The following is a 7,500-nucleotide window of genomic DNA, read 5'->3' as shown; positions in this document are numbered from 1 at the left end:
TATAGAATCGGTCTTATAGCTTCATGAGTTAATATATTAACATATAGAATCTGTCTTATAGCTTCATGAGTTAATATATTAACATATAAAATCGGTCTTATAGCTTCATGAGTTAATATATTAACATATAGAATCGGTCTTATAGCTTCATGAGTTAATATATTAACATATAGAATCTGTCTTATAGCTTCTTGAGTTAATATATTAACATATAGAATCTGTCTTATAGCTTCATGAGTTAATATATTAACATATAGAATCGGTCTTATAGCTTCATGAGTTAATATATTAACATATAGAATCTGTCTTATAGCTTCTTGAGTTAATATATTAACATATAGAATCGGTCTTATAGCTTCATGAGTTATATTAACATATAGAATCTGTCTTATAGCTTCTTGAGTTAATATATTAACATATAGAATCGGTCTTATAGCTTCTTGAGTTAATATATTAACATATAGAATCGGACTTATAGCTTCATGAGTTAATATATTAACATATAGAATCGGTCTTATAGCTTCTTGAGTTAATATATTAACATATAGAATCGGTCTTATAGCTTCTTGAGTTAATAGTGGCTGAAACGGGTAATTGCATTGTTTCAAAAATGAGTGGAATAATTATTTCCAACGATAGTTAGTGTTGCACTAGTCTGGACATCTTACCCTGTCAACGCTGCAATAAAGGTTGCCTAAATGTCATGTATATACATTTGCTGTCAGCTTACTAATTTCATACTTTTATACGTTTTATTCCATTTTGTTTAAAAGGCGAGGTGGATCTACTGATTGCTGTGGATTACTTTTTTTCATGTCATTGGATTACGGCAAAATACGGATCTGTTTTCTTAACGTGTCTTAATGTTTTCTGGTGTGATTGCGCTGCGTGCACGTCCAACTCTGATTGGTCACGGTTATATTTGAGTTGAATAAGTGTCCGGGCATTCTGCCACCGTCTGTCTGTTGCGCTCCAACACAGCCGTGCCGCGGCTGCATTTCATAAAGGCGAATTGTTAAATTGTTACAATGTAGCCTAATTTCAAATCTGCTTTAAAAAAAAAACCGTATATGTTTATTTAGCATGTTTGTTTTGCCCATATGTGCTCGTGCCAGTGGTGTAGTCTACGTGATACGCAGGTATACGCAGTATACCCACTAAGAAAGCTCCAGGAGTTCCATATACCCGCTTAAAAATAATGACCAATGACACGCAACAACATACTTTCCATTATATTTTTGATATATTTTGAATTGTCATCGGTCTTCTTCTTCACATAGGCTAAATAAAGGTATTTCCACCGTAAATTGGTGCACAAAAGTGTATTAGAATGCAGGAAATGAAGTCGTTGACGCTCAAAATTTCCCTGGGGGAGGACACCCAGACCCCCCACTATGAAATGTGCACTACAATACATTAGACTACACCACTGCAGTTACATATGTGAGACAGAGAGAGAAACAACGCTAAATAACCACCTGAACTTACTGCGTGTGTGTCTGTGTGTGTCTGACCTGCCGTAGAGATCCTGTGTAACGCCATGATGTCTCCATGACGGCTGCCCTAAACCCCTACCGGACCCCGCCCCCCTCTCCCGTTCATGCCAATCACAGCGCTCCACTCCCAACGGGCAGTTCCAAGCACCCAATAGGAGAGCAGGAGAGACCATTGTGTGCCAGAAGAGAGGGCGAATTGAAGGTGAGACATTCCATTATCTTCCTCGGAGTTATTAATACAGTAAGTCCTTCTCCCTGACCTTTCCACAGAGAGCATGACCTTCCTCCCTGCTGATATAGAGTTACTTATGAAGCTTATGTAACCTTTAAGGGGAGCCAACAATATGTAGGAGCTATAAAAAAACATCTGTCCCGCTTTGTTTTCATCTTTTTTTAGCACTTTTTCACGTTTTTGTCGCTTTTTCTCCATTTGTTTGATGCATTCCCCCCCCCGAAACACACACAGACACACACACTCACACACAGACACACACAGTGACATTTGAAGAGGTATTTGTGACTGTGATATGATATCAGCCCCTCCGATAACTGCAGCTCTGTTCCTCTTCAGCATCTCTGAACTTACCCCCCCCACCCTTAATATTCTACCATACTATATATCTATATAGATACTGTAGCCTGCTGTATTAATATATAGATACTGTAGCCTGCTGTATTAATATTCTACCATACTATATATCTATATAGATACTGTAGCCTGCTGTATTGTGTATTAATATATACTGTAGCTACTGTAGCCTGCTGTATTGTGTATTAATATATAGATACTGTAGCCTGCTGTATTGTGTATTAATATATAGATACAGTAGCCTGCTGTATTGTGTATTAATATATAGATACAGTAGCCTGCTGTATTAATATTCTACCATACTATATATCTATATAGATACTGTAGCCTGCTGTATTGTGTATTAATATATAGATACTGTAGCCTGCTGTATTGTGTATTAATATATAGATACTGTAGCCTGCTGTATTGTGTATTAATATATAGATACTGTAGCCTGCTGTATTGTGTATTAATATATAGATACTGTAGCCTGCTGTATTGTGTATTAATATATAGATACTGTAGCCTGCTGTATAGCAGTGGTTCCCAAACGTTGCAGCCCTAAACTGACACAAACTAGACCATATGCCCTTATTTCGACCACTAAAAAGAAAGAAAACAGACATATATCATTATTTTATAATTTTATATAGCATATATCCATATTATATAATATTATATAACATATATCCATATTATATAAGATATCATTTGACTGTGAAACTCAAGCTGAGCTTCTTCAATCATTAACAAGAGCCCGTTAGCATGTTAGCAGGAGTACAAGGGTTAAACTGCACAACTGTTTGAACAGATTTCTACAGAATGCCAGCTATGTGTGTGTGTACGTGCGTGTGCGTGTGTGTGTGTGTGTGTGTGTGTGTGTGTGTGTGTAACCGCTCAGATATGCCAACAGAACAGCTGAGTGCTTACAGTACACTTGAAACCTTGTGTGGCCTTTACAAAGACTTATCTGTACACACACACACACACACACACAGGCACACACAGTGCAAAATGTGAGAGCTTGTAGAACAATAAAATCTGAACTTGTATGTTCAAATTTGCAGTTGTAGATATATATTTCCACACATATTGTATTGTGAATGTGAAGTCCCAGATGGAAGACTTTAATTACTTCACATATCTGCTCTGTCTCGTATCACCAAGAGGCCGATCTGCACGCCTCGACTTTCTCAACACTTCTTGGGGATACGTTTGGTGCAAAACTAACTAGTACCTGTGGACTCGGGCTGTGGAGCTCTGAGCCAACACAAGCAGCAGCCAGCGGCGAGCTCCAGGTCACGCACGCAAAATCAGGAATCCCACTATGGCCACGCCAAGACCCGCCCTACGAAGAAGCTCGATTGGTCGGGGTTAGGCATTTGTCTAGGGCTGTGTTCGATTGAAGAACTTCTTAGTCGACTAACAACTCATTCAATCGTACCGACTAATCGATTAGTTGATTTAATCGACAGATCTGTAAATCTGAGTTTCTCCGCAAAAGCACCACTTTAATTCTTGTGTTTACCAGAGATGTGCTCGTACATTTCTTGGAAATAAGTCATTCAGCATGAAAACAGCATCAGACATTACTAATGGACTAAAGAGATCTAAGTTGACTAAGACCTAAACGACTGATTAGTCCACTAATCAAATAAGAGGGAGCAGCACTACATTTGACCTTGAGTGGTTAAGGTTGGGATAGTAGATTGGTCAGGGGATAGGACCTGAACCAATGGGGTTAGGTTACTTTGCGTAAGCATGGACCCCTGACCAATTGTAGTGATTAAAGGGCGGGTCTTGGCGTGGCCATAGTGGGATTCGTAATATCGCGTCCTGAAGCCCCAGATGGCCAGCGTAGCAACGTTGCTATCGCCAGAAAGCTTGGCTGCTAGTTGGCTAACGTTAGCATGCTACTCCACCCAGCTTCTCACATTTAGCACCATATTTACCTCCATACGAGCCTGTGTGCTGGGGTTGTCTTATCCTGCTGTTAGCAGAGTGCTAGCATTGCCCCGATAGCTCAGTTGGACCCTATTCTGCAGAGGTCGAGACAGTACTAGTACTCTGATTACTCCTGCTAACAGGACTTGTACTCTGATTACTCCTGCTAACAGTACTTGTACTCTGATTACTCCTGCTAACAGTACTTGTACTCTGATTACTCCTGCTAACAGTACTAGTACTCTGATTACTCCTGCTAACTGTAATAGTACTCTGATTACTCCTGATTACAGGACTTGTACTCTGATTACTCCTGATTACAGGACTTGTACTCTGATTACTCCTGCTAACAGGACTTGTACTCTGATTACTCTCTTTGCTCCACTGCTAAATGTTCTGAGATGTTTGTGAATGAAACTGAAGGAGAGTAGATGTGTAGTTCAGGGTCCCTTGGTTAATAGTAGATGTGTAGTTCAGGGTCCCTTGGTTAATAGTAGATGTGTAGTTCAGGGTCCCCTGGTTAATAGTAGATGTGTAGTTCAGGCTCCCCTGGTTAAACACAGGGTTGAGGTTGTGGACTTTGTCCTGTTTGTTCAGATCTCAGAGCCAAAGGTCGGAGCTGCCAGAGTTTTTGAGTTTTTGGTCGAAATAAGGAATCCAAAAACACAACGAGACAAAACCACTACAGCCACACACACACCCACACACACACACACACACACACACACACACACACACACACACACACACACACACACACACACACACACACACACACACACACACACCCCGCCACCAGTGTATTTTTAGGTCATTAATTGGCCGGTTTAACGTTAAGAAAACTAATGATTAAAATGATTTAAATGTGGAAACTTTAAAAACACATAAACGAGCCAAACTCCCTCTCTGTGTGTGTCTCTCTGTGTGTCTGTGTGTCTGTGTATGTGTGTGTGTGTGTGTGTATGTGTGTGTGTGTGTGTGTGTGTGTGTGTGTGTGTGTGTGTGTGTGTGTGTGTGTGTGTGTCTGTGTGTGTGTGTGTCTCTGCAGACTGAACCAGACTTTCAAAATAAAAGAGAAGACCTGAACCAGGATAGAAACAAAGAGAGAACAGTCTCACCTGAGTCTGAAGAGAGTCTCTGATCGTCTGACTGTCCGACTGACTGACGTGGAAAGTGTCCGTGTGTCCCGCTGCAGGCTTTTTATAGACGCCATCTGAGAGGGGGGGGGGCGTGTAGAGGTGTGTGTGGGGGGGGGTGGAGGGAAGGCAGGGAGTCTCTGCATGGGACAAACAGAGAGAGCTGCTGACACAGAGGTTTACTAAACACTAGTGAACATGTATATACAGGTAGTTTAGTATATTTCCTCTGCATCTGAGTCAGGTTGTATGGAGGCACACGAGTGCCCTAACACACAGAATAAATCTGCAAAAGAAAAAGAAAAGAAATCTTTAAAAAAAGAGGCAAAAAAAAGGCTTGAAAAAGAGTAAAAACATGTTACAAAAAGCATAGAGAAAGAGTTGAAAAAGTTTTAAACAATGTCAAAAAACTGTTGAAATGTATTTTTCCACATTTATTTAACTTTTTTATTGTATTTATTTCTTTTTATATTTCAACATTTATTTTCTTACTTTTTTTACAAATTTGTTTTATTTTTATTATCATCATAATATTATTTTTTAAATGTTTTGTTATTTAATTTATTGTATTTGAAATATTAGTTTTATCATTTATCTTCTGTATTTTTTTATTATTATTTTTTATTTATTTTATTTTTATTTATTTACATTTAATTATTATTATTATTATTAACATTATTATTATTATTATATTTCTCTCTCTGGTGTGAAACTGTACGACGGTCCCTGACGACCTGACAGAATAGGTCAAAGGTCATCTAAAGGGGAAATGTGAGAGAGACTCAGCTTTCACTGCAAAGGGCACACACACACACACACACACACACACACACACACACACACACACACACACACACACACACACACACACACACACACACACACACAGACACACACACACACACACACACACACACACACACACACACACACACACACACACACACACACACACACACACACACACACACACACACACACACACACACACACACACATAACACACACACACACACACACACACACACACACACACACACACACACACACACACACACACACACACACACACACACACACACACACACACACACACACACACACACACACACACACACACACAGACACACACAGACACACACACACACACACACACACACACACACACACACACACACACACACACACACACACACACACACTCCCTCTTTACCCTTTGCCATCACCTTTAACTTTTCTCTGTGTGTCCTTTAACTGAGTCTAAATATAACAGCACATGTCCAGGGATCAGATGTGTATTTATATTATAACAGTATCTTCTCTCTGACTGTACTACAGTATCTAGGGTACTAGTCCATTACACTCACTAATACTACAGTATCTGGACTGTACTGAACCCATTAGACCTTAGTGGTCCCCTAATACTGTATCAGTATCTTTATATAGAGTACTGTATCTGAAGTCTCTTTTATAGACCTTAGTGGTCCTTTTATATAGACTGTATCTAGAAGTCCCCTCTTTTATATAGACCTTAGTGGTCCCATAATACTGTATCTGAAGTCTCTTTTATATAGACCTTAGTGGTCCCATAATACTGTATCTGAAGTCTCTTTTATATAGACCTTAGTGGTCTAACCTGTCTGTCTGTGGTGGGTGGTCGTGGACCAGTGGATGTTAACCTGTCTGTCTGTGGTGGGTGGTGGTGACCCAGTGGATGTTAACCTGTCTGTCTGTGGTGGGTGGTGGTGGACCAGTGGATGTTAACCTGTCTGTCTGTGGTGGGTGGTGGTGGACCAGTGGATGTTAACCTGTCTGTCTGTGGTGGGTGGTGGTGGACCAGTAGATGTTAACCTGTCTGTCTGTGGTGGGTGGTGGACCAGTAGATGTTAACCTGTCTGTCTGTGGTGGGTGGTGGTGACCCAGTGGATGTTAACCTGTCTGTCTGTGGTGGGTGGTGGTGGACCAGTGGATGTTAACCTGTCTGTCTGTGGTGGGTGGTGATGACCCAGTGGATGTTAACCTGTCTGTCTGTGGTGGGTGGTGGACCAGTAGATGTTAACCTGTCTGTCTGTGGTGGGTGGTGATGACCCAGTGGATGTTAACCTGTCTGTCTGTGGTGGGTGGTGGACCAGTAGATGTTAACCTGTCTGTCTGTGGTGGGTGGTGGACCCAGTGGATGACCTGTCTGTCCAGTGGATGTTAACCCTGTCTGTCTGATGGTGGGTGGTGGTGGTGACCAGTGGATGTTAACCTGTCTGTCTGTGTGGTGGGTGGTGACCCAGTGGATGTTAACCTGTCTGTCTGTGGTGGGTGGTGGACCAGTAGATGTTAACCTGTCTGTCTGTGGTGGGTG

General features: G+C 40.9%; 2 protein-coding genes across 3 annotated transcripts in view; both read right to left on the bottom strand.

Annotated features, from left to right (window-relative positions):
- Window positions 1-5,218, bottom strand: part of eno3 (enolase 3, (beta, muscle)) — a 16,725-nt gene extending 11,507 nt beyond the window's left edge. Inside the window, exon 1 of one of the 2 annotated variants that reach the window (XM_028606358.1) lies at window positions 5,130-5,218. The gene's annotated coding sequence lies outside the window, so the exon portion shown is untranslated. The remainder of the gene's footprint in view (window positions 1-5,129) is intronic. The other variant, XM_028606357.1, reaches the window with a different exon arrangement.
- LOC114546103 (zinc finger protein 721-like) overlaps window positions 1-7,500 on the bottom strand; it is a 1,066,380-nt gene that overhangs the window by 236,821 nt on the left and 822,059 nt on the right. The window lies entirely within an intron of this gene.

This window comes from Perca flavescens, chromosome 19 (genome assembly GCF_004354835.1).
Source record: "Perca flavescens isolate YP-PL-M2 chromosome 19, PFLA_1.0, whole genome shotgun sequence".
NCBI lineage: Eukaryota > Metazoa > Chordata > Actinopteri > Perciformes > Percidae > Perca > Perca flavescens.
The sequence above is the reverse complement of the archived record's forward strand: the minus strand, read 5'-3'. Positions and strand labels throughout refer to the sequence as shown.